Source organism: Trachurus japonicus, unplaced genomic scaffold (assembly GCF_045865225.1).
Source record: "Trachurus japonicus isolate A0001 unplaced genomic scaffold, Traja_1.0 AP030749.1".
In the NCBI taxonomy this organism is placed as follows: Eukaryota; Metazoa; Chordata; class Actinopteri; order Carangiformes; family Carangidae; genus Trachurus; species Trachurus japonicus.
The window spans coordinates 159,137-173,997 of record NW_028220882.1 but is presented as its reverse complement, the minus strand read 5'-3'; the positions used below and the strand labels follow the sequence as shown (position 1 = coordinate 173,997).

The 14,861-nt window shown below is 41.3% G+C and overlaps 1 long non-coding RNA gene across 1 annotated transcript in view; it reads left to right on the top strand.

Annotated features, from left to right (window-relative positions):
- LOC146960052 (uncharacterized) overlaps nt 1-8,306 on the top strand; it is a 77,671-nt gene extending 69,365 nt beyond the window's left edge. Inside the window, exon 3 of the long non-coding RNA XR_015035533.1 lies at nt 8,246-8,306. This is a non-coding gene — a long non-coding RNA (uncharacterized LOC146960052). The remainder of the gene's footprint in view (nt 1-8,245) is intronic.
- The last annotated feature ends 6,555 nt before the right edge of the window (nt 8,307-14,861 follow it).

The following is a 14,861-nucleotide window of genomic DNA, read 5'->3' as shown; positions in this document are numbered from 1 at the left end:
CGACCAATGAGATTTTGGTCTGCTAATGTTTAGCCCTAGTATTCAGTTTCTGAATGGTGAATACACAAGCCAATGTTTGGTAATGCCACTTACGTCATCATTTTTAATTAGTCACGGTAATACCGTATACCGTGGTACAATGTGGAGTAAGTTTGACGGTATCAAAATGTGGATACCGCCCAAGCCTACTGACTGGTCCTGTCTAACTTCTGTGTACTGGGTGCCATTGTGCAGGGTGTTAAGGCAGCCTTCCTCCACTGCAGTCCCTATGGTCCTGGACCCTCTGGCTGGTGGGGTGGGCTGCTTTCAGCTGGGGGGGACTCTATCAGCTGCTCCCACGAGAGGCATTTGACGCATTTGACACCAACAAGGTTTAACTTTAAAACCAGATTAAATCATGGTTTAAGTTTAAATTCTGTTGCACGTTAACTGTGTTTTAATCACATGAAGGTGTGTGTGTGTTTGTGTAGGAGCCAATATTATGTTAAAGAAAGTTTAGAGTTTTACTGTAGTTTCCAGCGTGTTTTATATTAGTTTTAGTTGTGTTATACATTATTGCCTTTTATTGCATAGAGGTCAAATTTACCACAGCACCTGAAGTAGGCGCTGCTCATGCATACTGCGTGAGGCGCTGCACATGCGCATTGTGTTTTGTTTTGAAGAACTTGTAAAAAGTACAAGAAGTGGATTAGCAGAGTGGTAATAGGTACAGGGAAAAAAGGTTTTTTGACCGTCACTTTCAGATGTTACCGTTACTTTAAGATGTTGTGGACCGTTGTGAAAACCAGGAGAAGCTTGGAATGCTGTGTATTAATGGAAATACCTGGATTCTGCAACGAGAAATAAAACAACAAAACTACAACCTGACTTTCCGGTGGTTTGTGAGTAGTTAAGGAACACAAGACAGTAACATACGAGTCGAGCCGGCTGTACCAGCCTACTGCTAATAAATCGAGTGGCTTAGGAATTAAAATCTACGTTTGCCACTACAGTTTGTGTGTGTGTGTGTGTGTGTGTGTGTGTGTGACTGTAATCACATGAAGCTGGCTCTAGAGTCTGTGTGTGTGTGTGACTGACTTGACACATAGTTAGTTAGTAGCTGCATCCTGTGTCAGTCTGATTTAGCTGTGTCTGTGTTTATAAACATTTAAACGAGCGCCAGGTGGATTGTTTATGAAGTTAACGAGCTCTGGCCTGAGGATCAAAGAGGTTACCACGGCGATAGGGGCCCCCGCAGGCTGAGACAGACAGAAACGTGGAGAAAAAGAGCCATTTTCTGCCTCTGCACCGGTCTCACATTTAGGCTTAGGGTGAGAAAACGGTAACTCCTATCAGAACAAAACACAGATCAACGTTGCTCTAAGGACTTCCTGAAAATTTTGGTACGATTTGGTGTTTCTACAGTAAATATTTTGGCGACGCTGGCAGTTTTAAAACATCAGGCCGTTCTGCTTCTCTCAGAAAATATTTGTATTGGACTCAATGAGGAGCAGAGACAGACGTGGCCGCACTTAGAGGCTCAGAGTTTAAATTCTGTAAGTCTCTCTGATATTTTGAGCAGATTAAGAGATCAAGGATGAGCTCGTCTACAAACGTGGCGGAAATTATGTGTGTAGAGTGTTAATTGTGGCCGTTTGGAGTTTGGAAAGAGAAAAAATACAGAATGTTTCTTCACTCTCTCCCACTCTAACCGATGATGTCACGCACTCTGACACGAACATTCCGTGCAATACACACCCATTATAATCTCATAATTTCTCCAAAAATGATCATGGTCATTGATCAGGGATTGATCAAAAATTATATGACCTATCAAAACGTGGAGTAATACGACAATACACAAGACTTGTGTCTACTGTTTAAAGTTTAAATGGTGTCTCTAGGTGAAAGTATGCCTGAGCAGTAGACATTTGTTAAACTCCGATGATTGGTCTTTTTCACTCTTTTTTTTTCGCCCGTCCCATTGACTTCAATGCAAAAATTTTGCTAATTTTTCGCGACCTACGTCGCGAAAAATTCGTACACTGTTGAGAAAAGTAATAGCACACTGATCCCGATCAGGACGCACATTTTGATATATAATTTCATATTCATATTTAATTTCATTTCCGGGCTTTGCCCGGGCACTGGTCCCTGCAGCTATTTCATAGCTGTTGGGACCAGTGCCCGGTGCGATTGCCCGTGGCCCTAATTAAGTCATTCCACTGTAAACATGATCTTGGTCAGAGTGGCAGTCAACCATGAGCTCCTCAATTCTGCAGAGTAAGATGACTGGAAGTGAATCGTTGTTGTGTTGTTTCCTGCTTCAACAGCAAGGTAGAAAGATGGTAAATACTTTGTCCCCATCAATCATTTACCACTAAAAAGGGACATTAACTTCAGGTCCCCAGCATTATCTTTTTATTGAGGCTTATACAGCAAAGTTTCAGGATCAGGATAAACTTTATTGTCCTTTGCAGGAAATGTGTCTTATATAGCAGTGCTATCTATATAGCTAAGTTGCAAACAAAATCATAACATAAAGCATATGTCACATGGAACCATAAAAAATAGTTATAACAGAAGAGAAGGTCAGCATGGACAAAGTTTCAAGGTCTACAATTATTGCACATCCTAAATATTGCACCAAAAGGAACTAACATGATAGATACCAGACAAGCAAATAAAGTTTGAACAAGGTGTGTGTGTGTGTGTGTGTGTGTGTGCGTGCGCGTGCATCAAAATCCCCCTATGCCTTTTTCATTTTTACATTTCAATATTATATTTAATTGTAATAATATTATTCTGATGAACTCTTATGCTTGTTCATTTTATGTCAGTATTGCAGTGTTGTTCAAATGTGTTTCAATAAAGATTTTTGGGGGTGGAAGTAGCTAAAAAACAACAACAACAAAAAATTGCGACAAAGTTGTTTGCCCGGGATGCTGGATGGCTTCATGTTGTAGTATATAGTGCCGCGCACTTATACTAGTGTGATGAGGCTGGAGCAGAGTGAAGTGTGTGCGGCCGGAAGTCTAGGTTAGTAACATGAACATGAAGGCAGACTAGGCTGTATGCAGTGTCATGTGAGTCAACAATAAAGCCTGCTGTTGTTAAACCAGAGCCTGAAGTTACGGCGTCCAGATATACACCACCCGGTCATCATAAGGTTATTACATGGTGTCAGAAGTGGGTCCGGTTCATCTTTCTGCCGAAGCTGACGACCGTCGGAGCTACCGCTAGCCACGGTGCTAAAGCTAACAGAAGCTAAGCTACGGCGGACATCGGCGGGGGAGTTATCGCGGCTCGGCATGGATCAGTTCAGATTGCCATCACCTCTGGTGCTGACGGGCAACTTGGGAGAGAACTGGAGACGATGGGAACAGCGCTTCCAAATCTACATGACCGCGAGTGGCGCAGATGGTAAGGATGAGAAGGTCCAAGTAGCCATACTGCTGCACGCACTGGGAGAAGAGGCTCTCGACGTGTACAATACATTTGATATCTCACAGGATGATAAAGCAACAGTAGAAGACATCATAGATGCTTTCAGATCCTATTGTTTGCCTAAGAAAAATACAGTTTTTGAAAGATATCAGTTTTGGGCCCACCCAATGGCAGAATCCATCACAATAGAGAAATATGTGATTGAGCTCAGACAAAAGAGCAAAGACTGTGAATTTGGATCTCATGAAAATGACATGATTAGAGACAAGATCGTGTTCAGCATGTATGACCAACGACTCAAAGAGAGACTTTTAAGAGAACCAAATCTCACATTGGAAAAGGCCATAGACACATGTCGTGCTACTGAGACTGCCAAGGCTCAAATTCAAGCCATGGGTGCAGCTAACCACGAGAGAGCTGTACATGCTGTACACAAACAAAGACAAAAAGACAGTCAACAGTGGAGTAAAGGACGGAAACAGTCTCCTCAATATTCTCAAAGCAACGGCCAAAAGAACACGTGCTCTAAATGTGGAAAATCGCACCAGCCGCAGCAGTGTCCAGCATATGGAGCAACCTGCAACAAATGTGGTAAGCTAAACCACTACGCAAAGGTGTGTAGATCAAACAAAACACAAGTAAACAAAAAAGTGCATGAGTTGGATCCTGGAATTGATACACTGTTTATGGGCACGGTAGACATTAATCAGCTGGACTCAAAAGAAGAAAAGTCCTGGTACTCAAAGATATGTGTGAACAATGTGACTGTTGAGTTCAAGTTGGACACCGGTGCACAGGCCAACGTCCTGCCACTGAAGATTTTCATGTCCATGAAAAGAAAAGCTAGGCATAACACAAGAACATGTCTGCAGCTTGAGCCGACAAAGACGGTGTTGGTAGCATATGGAGGGATGAAACTAAAGCCAGAAGGCACACTTACACTCAAATGCTCCACACCTAAGGCCCAAGCAAATCTAACATTCTTTGTATCCAGGCACTCTTCTGTACCTATCTTGGGGAAGGAGGCGTGTGAAGTCCTGTGTCTGGTTAAGAGGATGGACATGGACACAGTGGACGTGAGCAGTCCAACAACGAAAGAGGAGCTGATTGCTCAACACCCTACAGTTTTTGAAGGACTAGGTGAGTTTGCTGGTGACTATCACATCCACACAGACCCCACTGTCACGCCAGTCATTCATGGATGCAGGAAAATACCCCTGGCTGTAACTGACAGACTTAAAACTACTCTTGAAGACCTACTACAGGCTGATGTGATAGCAAAAGTGACAGAACCAACGCCATGGGTGAACAGCTTGGTTATAACGGAAAAAAAGGATAAAAAGAAACTACGAGTTTGTTTGGATCCCAGCGATCTAAATAAAGCCATTCTGAGACAACATTACTCCATACCTACAACAGATGAGGTCCTGAGCAGACTTGCTGGTAAAAAGATTTTCACTGTGCTAGATGAAAAGGATGGCTACTGGCAAATAAAGCTAGATAAGGAGTCATCTCTGCTCTGCACATTCAACACTCCATGGGGGAGATACCGGTTCAAGCGTCTGCCATTTGGGATCAGGTCTGCAAGCGAGGTTTTCCAGCAACGCAACTGTGAGACTTTTGGAGACATTCAAGGTGTTTACATCATAGCTGACGACATGATCATCGCTGCCTCCACAGAGAAGGAGCATGACGAGATACTGCAGAAGGTGATGGCTCGAGCAAAAGAGGCCAACGTCAAATTCAACAGAGAAAAACTACAGTACAAGGTCAGCAGTGTGAACTACATGGGGCACGTGGTCACCGCAGAGGGTGTCAAAGCTGACAGCTCAAAAGTCAAAGCCATCGCTGAGATGCCCCCACCCACTGATAAAGCAGGGCTGCAGAGAATGCTGGGAATGACAAAATACCTAGCACAATATATCCCCAGCGAAGCCACGATCACAGCATCACTGAGACAATTGCTGCGAAAAGACAGTGTGTGGCAATGGCACCATGAGCATGATGAGGCAGTGAGGAAACTCAAGGATGCTCTCATAAATGCACCTGTGCTCAGGTTCTTTGATCCGGGGAAACAACTCGTCATACAGGCTGATGCATCCAAGGATGGTTTGGGGGCGTGTCTTTTACAAGAGGGCCGCCCAATAGCATATGCCTCGAGAGCATTGACAGAGACGGAAAAGAACTATGCACAAATTGAAAAAGAACTTTTGGCCATTGTCTTCTCTGTCAGGAAGTTTCATCAGTATGTGTATGGTGTGAGAGTCGATGTTCAGTCAGATCACAAGCCACTGGAAAACATCCTCAGAAAGCCGCTTGGAGCAGCTCCCTCCAGATTGCAGCGGATGCTACTTCAGCTTCAGCGGTATGATTTAAATGTCATCTACACACCAGGTAAAGAACTCCTGATCGCAGACACGCTCTCACGAGCAGTCACACAAGAACAACACACATCAGCAGATGACATCACTGATGAGAAGGTTGTTTATGTTTTGGAGCCTACAGAGACCCTTAGCACTGAGACTCTTGAGAGACTTAAGAATGAAACACAGAAAGATGAGACACTACAGCTATTACAAGACACACACAGACACGGCTGGCCACGACACAGGAAACAGTTAAATGTGCGCCTGATAAAGTACTGGCCAATCAGACACACAGTGGCAGTGAGAGAAGGAGTGATGTTTGCAGGGGACAGGATTATACTTCCAGGCACAATGAGGGAAGAAATGCTACAGAAGCTACACGTAGCACATCAAGGGATGCAGCGGACCAAAGCACTGGCCAGAAAGCACTTTTACTGGCCAGGGATGACAAGAGAAATAGAACAAATGGTCGAAGCCTGTGGAACTTGCCAACAGTTTCAGCCCAGAAACCAGAAAGAGCCGCTGATTCCCCACGACATCCCTGAGATCCCTTGGCTCAAAGTTGGCGCAGACATCTTTGAAATTAAAGGTCAGTCATTCCTGTTGATAGTGGACTACCTCTCAAAATATCCTGAGGTTCTGAACATTAAGGACAAATCATCACACACGGTCATCAACAAGATGAAAGCAGTGTTTTCCAGATTTGGAATACCAAAAGAGATTGTGTGTGACCATGTTCCATTTGCAAGTCAGGAAATGAGAAACTTTGCATCATTATGGGGCATAAAGATCACTCACTCCAGTCCAGGCTATGCACAATCTAATGGACTCGCCGAGAGAACAGTAAAGACAGTGAAACACATGCTAAAGAAAGCTCAACTGACAAACACTGACCCTCATCTTGCACTCCTCACCTTGAGAAACACTCCTGTGACAGGTTTGCAGTATTCCCCAGCACAACTGCTCATGGGCAGAGTCCTCAGAAGCACTTTGCCGAGTTCCAGCGCGATTCTGCAACCAGCTGTTCCACAGGATGCACACTCGACTCTTCAACTTCTACACAAGAAGCAACAACAGTACTATAACAGAGGAACAAAGACTCTTCCAGTGTTGCAACCAGGTAGCACTGTTCACATGGAAACGACGCATGGTTGGCGTCCGGCTGTTGTCACTACACAAAGAGAGGAACCACGCTCCTACGACATAGTGACATCTTCTGGACAGAAATACAGACGCAACAGGCGCCATCTGAGGAAAACACCACTCATCACCCAGACGGACTCACAATCAGACATGCTGGATGATGAGCACACCAGCACACCTGGCGCGGATACAGTAGTGAACACTGATATTCTGCCATCCACACCCAAACCTGTTCAGACCAAGAGTGGTCGTATTGTTCGACCACCTGAGAGGTTCAAAGACTTCATTGTGGCACATCAGTGAAGTATGGTGGACAGTCATGATGACAGATTTTGAGATGTTCTGTTCTGTTGTATTAAAAAAAAAAAAAAAAAAAAAAACAGGAAAAGAAAAGACAAGAATGTGGATGATACGTTGTAATCAGAAGTATTTGAAATGTAATGTTTGAACATTGTGAACAAGTTATTCTGTTCTTAGCACAGTAAAGGTAATGTGTTCTTATGCTGCTGCGTAGTCAGGGCCATGTTGGTATTAGGGACAGAAACTGAAATATAATTTGTAATTCCAGTGAACAGTAAGTTCATGAGTCTGTGTTTATAAGTAATTGTGCAAGCTGTAAGATTACAGTGTTGATACAAGTTAAGTCATAGTTGTCAGTTACATTCTGCAGTGCTGAAGTATAGCTTTCATGTTAAGAAAGAGGGATGTAGTATATAGTGCCGCGCACTTATACTAGTGTGATGAGGCTGGAGCAGAGTGAAGTGTGTGCGGCCGGAAGTCTAGGTTAGTAACATGAACATGAAGGCAGACTAGGCTGTATGCAGTGTCATGTGAGTCAACAATAAAGCCTGCTGTTGTTAAACCAGAGCCTGAAGTTACGGCGTCCAGATATACACCACCCGGTCATCATAAGGTTATTACACATGTTGCTGTTGTTATATTAATGTAGGTTACTGGGGTTTGTGCCCTGTCTGCTCAGACTGACCAATGGATGTTAGACTTGTATTAAAATAAGTTAAAATTATTTTAAAACTGTTGCAAAGTTATGTAAAAAAAAAACAAAAAAAACTCCATAAATATATTTAATAAAAGGTAGATGAAGACGTTAGATAAAAGGGTAAAAAGAAAAGCAAATCAACACAAAACTTTTTTCAAATGAAATTTGTGTTTCTACAGCTCATACATGTTGTATTTGTTGTCTTATATTTTCATTTTACATTGTTTCTGTTGCTTTGTCTCTTGTTTTAAGTTATATTACTGTATTTTGGAGCAACATGAAGTTTATCTTTTCTTCTCTTGTCTTGTCACAGGTGAAGCTGATAGTGAAGTTCAGAGCGCCCCCTGCTGGAATACAAGACAAACTACTTTAACTGGTATGTGGTGATGATTGCACAGTCTTCTTTTTTCTCGTATAGCCCGTTTTTACAAACAGTTTGTCTCAAAAGGCTTTACATCCCATAATAACAACATCCTCTGTCCTTAGACCCTCACATCCACTGAGGAAAAACTCCATGGAAAACCCTTTTAACAGGGAAAACCAGGAGAAAGCTCAGGGTGAGCAACAGAGGAGGGATCATCACCCAGGACGGACAGACGGGACAGAGATGCTGTTACAGACAAGACAGATTACAGTTTATGACACAGAATGGAGGTCAGTGATCTGGGAGCAGCGAGTGACCATTCATCATCCAACATTCATCTCCTCTCTTTGTGTTTGGTGCTAAACCTGTGTTTTTGTTTCTGCAGCTGAATGATAAAGCACTGAGCTGCACTGTGTGTATGGAAGGTGCTAACCCTAACTTGATTTGCAGTTTGTAAAATAAAACACATAATCCAGACTAATCCTAACCAACCCATGACTCCACCAAGAAAAGAAAAAATCACATGCAATAACTGTTAAATATTAGTTTTTATTAAATAAATGGCTGCACTCAAGAAGAAGCAGGACGGTGGATCAACTAGAGTGAGACTGACTCCAGATCAGACAGTGTGGTCATCATCACCTCCTGCTCTGCTCTCTGGGCTGAGGCAGCAGTTTGACTGAAGGGTTACAGTGCCACCTTGAGGCCACAGGCACAAACAGCATGTTATCTGTTCACTGGCACTGCTGGACTTGATCTGAGGGGATAAATTATCAATAATCACAACATTGACCATCTAAAGTACAGATTGATCTTCAGGTAAAACCGTCTTCCTCCTCCTCCTCTGCTCCAGTTGTCTGAAGGTCAAACACCAACATCACAGCAGTTTTATAGATGAAGCCTGGAGCAACATTGCTTTGGTCCAACAAGTCTGGACTAAAGTGAGTGTGTTTACATCCTAGAAAATAGTTTAAATACTCCAGAGTCGTTGTGTAAATTACTGAACCAGTAGATGGCAGCGTTGTTATTAAAAACTTCTTCCCTGTTGTCTTCAGTGACACCATGGGTCTGAAGAAGGAACCAGAGGAGTCAGGGAGGACGACATGAAACAGACCATAATGAGACACATGACGAGGGCCACCAGGTAAAACTGTTACAAGTCTGAATCTAAGAAAATGAAACAACAGGACTTTGTAGGGCTTTTCACATTATGACTGAATTATCACAAATAATGGGTGGCTTAAAATCTGCCCTTGTATCTTTGAAGCTTCAATTCTATATCGGCTGATTTTACACATCTGCTTTTCTTTTAGGGATAGGGGTAGTCACGTGATCAGACCTGCTGGTCACATGACTACCGATGGAGTCTGTTATGCTGCACACATTAGCGGCTCCGCTCCACACACTACAGGAGGGATAGTCCCGTTTACAGGCTCACGCGGCCGCACATTTATGTACTTTAAATCGCCAATCGCACTCTTTTGTGCGATTACATAATAGCACAGCGTGACATCGCGATTGCGATTCAATTAATCGTGCAGCACTAATGTACAGTAACTATCGTTAGAGACAAATATGTCAGATACTGGTAATTAGTTGTTGTTTTTTTTGCATATTTCTAGATTATATCTATATCCCAATTATAATCAGACAATGTTACCTTGATTTCACTCATTTTCAGTCTGTTTGCCCACTGACTTCATCTGAAACAAGTTCTCCCAGTTCCAATAGATGACTGAGTTGAGACAGGATCACACTTTGAACTACACTCTCTTTTAAAAGCTGACATGAGTCTAACAGATGGTGCTGTTGTGTGAAGGATTCAGACCTTTTGTCTATGCCATCATATGCCACTCAGAACAAAATATTCAAGAGCTCAGACATTGTATCAAAGAGTCTTAAAAATAACAGTTAGGGTTATTAAACAATGACACAGAGGTTTGTGTACTATATTACTGTAAGGCAAACATTGTATAAACTATAAGAATCTGAATTATTGAATAACTCAGTGGCACTACAGACTAATGAAATAAACACATGATTTATGAAAAACATCAGTGAAGTCCAACAAGTTAAACTAGAGATTAAAAAATCAGTATGTCTGAAGCTATTCTCTACCAGGATGTTTTTTTAAAAATCACCAATCCCCTTGGTTATACAGAACTCATCAAGTTATTGGTTCAATACTGATCACATGCCCATGTGTCATTGTGTGAAGAGAATTGAATTCCTTTTATTGTCATTCATACCAAGGTATAAAAGAAATTTAAAATGCAAACCTCCATGTGGTTTAAAAACATCAATGAAGATAAAAAAAAAGACATACACACAATCAACAACAATAAGACAGTAAAAAGGAGCAGAAGGTCCGAAAACCACCTTGTTTAGGTCATGACATATGGGAGAATGCTGTATCCTGTAATGTTGCACTGTACTAGAAATATTTCATGAAATAAATGAAACAAAAGTTGACACATTTCCTCCTTCAGTACCATATATGATTTTGATTCTTTTCAATACTACATTTACAATTTTGGTACTGACAGTATGATCCATGCTTTTTGAAGGTAAACACAGCTACTTTCCAGACATCTGGAAAACGTTTCAAATATCTGCTTGAATATCTGCTTTGAAAGACATCAGATGTTCGTGAGATATCTTTCAGTGACACGAGGAAACACTCAGCCTCTGCAGGTCAAAGACAGTTGTACTTTTTATTCCAACCTTGAAAGTGACAAAGTTAGACAGTCTGGCTTCTCAGAAAACAACACTACTGTTTCAACAGACACAAAGTACAGTTATCTAAGAGTTATGTAAGAAGTAAATACACTGGGGTGATGAATTCCTTTAGCATCATATTGTTAATTAAGTAATTCCACTATAAACATAATCTTGGTCAGAGTGGCAGTCAACCACGAGCTCCTCAATTCTGCAGAGTAAGATGACTGGAAGTGAATCGTTGTTGTGTTGTTTCCTGCTTCAACAGCAAGGTAATTAGATGGATGGTGAATACTTTGTCCCCATCAATCATTTACAAATAAAAAGGGACATTAAGTTCAGGTCCCCAGCATTATCTTTTTTTGAGATTTAATCAGCAAAGTTTCAGGATCAGGATAAACTTTATTGTCCTTTGCAGGAAATGTGTCTTATATAGCAGTGCTATATAGCTAAAAATCATAACATAAAACACATGTCACATGGAACCATAAAAAATAGTTATAACAGAAGAGAAGGTCAGCACGGACAAAGTTTCAAGGTCTATAACTATTGCACGTCCTAAATATTGCACCAAAAGGAACTAACATCATAGATACCAGACAAGCAAATAAAGTTTGAATTATAATTAATTAATTATAATAATATTATTCTTTACTACATATAGGCTATGCTTGTTCATTTTATGTCAGTATTGCAGTGTTGTTCAAATTTGTTTCAATAAAGATTTTTGGGGTGGAAGTAGCTAAAAAACAACAACAACAAAAAACTGCGACAAAGTTGTTTGCCCGGGATGCTGGATGGCTTCATGTTGCTGTTGTTACATTAATGTAGGTTACTGGAGTTTATGCCCTGTCAGGCCCGTAGCCAGCCTTGTGGAGGGGGGGGGGGGTTCCCCCCCGCAAAAAATAAAGTCTTAGCTTTTTCATAACAATAATCATAATAATGTTTAATGTAGTTAAATGTATCTCTCTCTCCCTCTCTCCCTCTCTCTCCCACACACACACACACACACACACACACACACACACAAACACATAGGTACCTGCAAACTGAAAATGATGATAAAGTAAAACCCTGTAGGGGGGGGGGTCTGGGGGGAACATTTTTTTATGATTTTAAGAGGTAAATGAAGCATTCTGGTGTACTCTGAGAAGAATATAATGGACAACATTCACTTCAGATAAAAAAAAATGGTAGGCTACTGACTGAGGTTTCTATCTTTGTAATGGCAAGAATGGCTGGACTGTATGACACTGGTCTAGTGGGGAGCTGTGGCTGGTGAGAAAAAACAAAACTTTTTTTTCTTTCAATCTTTTGACCTGGTCCAGCCTTTCAAGGCCAGTTTCCTCTGCTTCACCATGAGCCTCTTTAAGACCACACCACCACCACTTCTGCCCTGTTCTCATCTGTATGATGGCTGTAGCTACTGTCAGATATTAATAAATGAAAGGAGGCTCCCATTCCCATTTGGAGGTTGCAGGTATAACACACGCACACATGCACATGCACACACACACACCTGTTGCTGTCTCCCTCTCCTCTGCTCTCTGGACTGGGCTGCCTGGCTGTTCTTTTGGGCTACCAGGTGTGCATGGGCCTTTTGGACTTAGATTTGAGTTCTCACAGACCGGACGCGTCAGTTCAGTCCAAAAATATGTAGAAATGAATTCGGTCAGGTCGCGCTCCTACTCGGCTTCTCTCTCTCTTTTTTAAAATTTAATTCAGGGTCCGGGTTCCAACACCCGCGGGTCAGACCGGGTTCGGCTTTTAACTTTCAGTTCGAACGAACCCTCCGATCCCCCTTGGCTACGGGCCAGCCTGTCTGCTCAGTATGACTAATGAATGTTAGATTTTTATTAAAATAAGTTAAAATGATTTTAAAACTGTTGACAAGTTATGTCAAAAACTCCATAAATATATCAAATAAAAGGTAGATGAAGACGTTAGATAAAAGGGTAAAAAAGCAAAAAGCAAATCAAAAAAAGCTGTTTCTACAGCTCATACATGTTGTATTTGTTGTCTTGTATTTTTCATTTTACATTGTTTCTGTTGCTTTGTCTCTTGTTTTGAAGTGACTGTATTTTGGAGCAACCTGAAGTTTATCTTTTCTTCTCTTGTCTTGTCACAGATGAAGCTGATAGTGAAGTTCAGAGCGCCTCCTGCTGGATCACAGGACAAACTACTTTAACTGGTATGTGGTGATGATTGTACAGTCTTCTACTGTGGTCAGTGATCTGGGAGCAGTGACCGACCCCCTTCTCCTTTGTTTTAATACCAATTTTGCTTGGTTATGAAAGAGATTTTCACAGAACTAATGCTGCAAATTGTACAAAAATGGAACTCTCTAATCTTTTGCAGTATTAAAATACTAATTTTACATTAAAACTCGACCCAAAAGCAGTGGCATTAATGAGCAGCTCTAACAGAGGAAACATTTAAAAGATCGATCTATTTTAAAGGATTTTATGAATCGATATTGGATCTTTCAAATGAAGATCGATATAAATCGGCTGAGATCCACAGAATGAAATATAACAGGATTAGTGGAACTCCTAGACCTGGAAGATCCTAGAAGGTTCCTGTAGTTGGGCAGAAAATAGAAAGGATGTTGTTATCTTTAAGCAGTGATTTTAAAGTTTTTTTCCCCAGAAACTTAATGTCCTCACACAACCACTGTTGTTCTTTGATCCTCCACAGCTGCATATTTAACGATCCACTAGGTCACCACAACATTTACAGCCACTATACCCCGAAGATTCAGAAGATCAGACTGGCTGACTCAGTGGACTTTATCAAGACAACTCACAGTGTCTTGTCTTTTTCATCAACTAAAACCTGTGTGATTCACTGCACTGAGCATATTTTTTTTCTGGGCAACAAATTGAATTGAAAGCAACTGGACATGTACGTATTTGTCTAGGAAGACGTTTCACCTCTTATCCAAGGGCTTCATCAGTTCGCAACGCATCGGTCTGACTAGTCCTCACTAGTCTGTCTGACAGTCAAAAATTTAAAAAGAAACACAAATTAAAAAATTAAAAAAACACATGCAGTAACTTTTACACATTAGTGTTTATTAAATAAACACTACACACACAAAATAAATGGCTGCGCTCAAGAAGAAGCAGGACTGTGGATCAATCAGAGTGAGACTGACTCCAGATCAGACAGTGTGGTCATCATCACCTCCTGCTCTGCTCTCTGGGCTGAGGCAGCAGTTTGACTGAAGGGTTACAGTGCCACCTTGAGGCCACAGGCACAAACAGCATGTTGTCTGTTCACTGGCACTGCTGGACTTGATCTGAGGGGATAAATTATCAATAATCACAACATTGACCATCTAAAATACAGATTGATCTTCAGGTAAAACCGTCTTCCTCCTCCTCCTCTGCTCCAGTTGTCTGAAGGTCAAACACCAACATCACAGCAGTTTTAGAGATGAAGCCTGGAGCTCGGCTTAAAGTAGGGCTGCACGATTATGGCCAAAATGATAATCACGATTATTTTTGTAGATATTGAAATCACGATTATACATTATGTTAGATAAAACATGTTTTTATTGCACTTTCTATTTGAAACAAACAATAGGCTATGTGAACAAGGCTTTCAGTTCAAAATAAAACGTAAAATAAAAATAAATAATAGCCTAAAATAAAATTTACCCAAGACAAAGGGCTAGCGAAAAATAAATGTCATTGCAGAGTGCAGAGGTGTCATTCTGTACAGTAGCGGACAGATACTTGTGTAAAAAACAAAAAATAAAAAATAAATCTGGTAGAAGTAGCTGCTGATTCAACTCCTTTACTCAAATAAAAGTAAGAAAGTACAGGCTCTGAAATGTAATTTC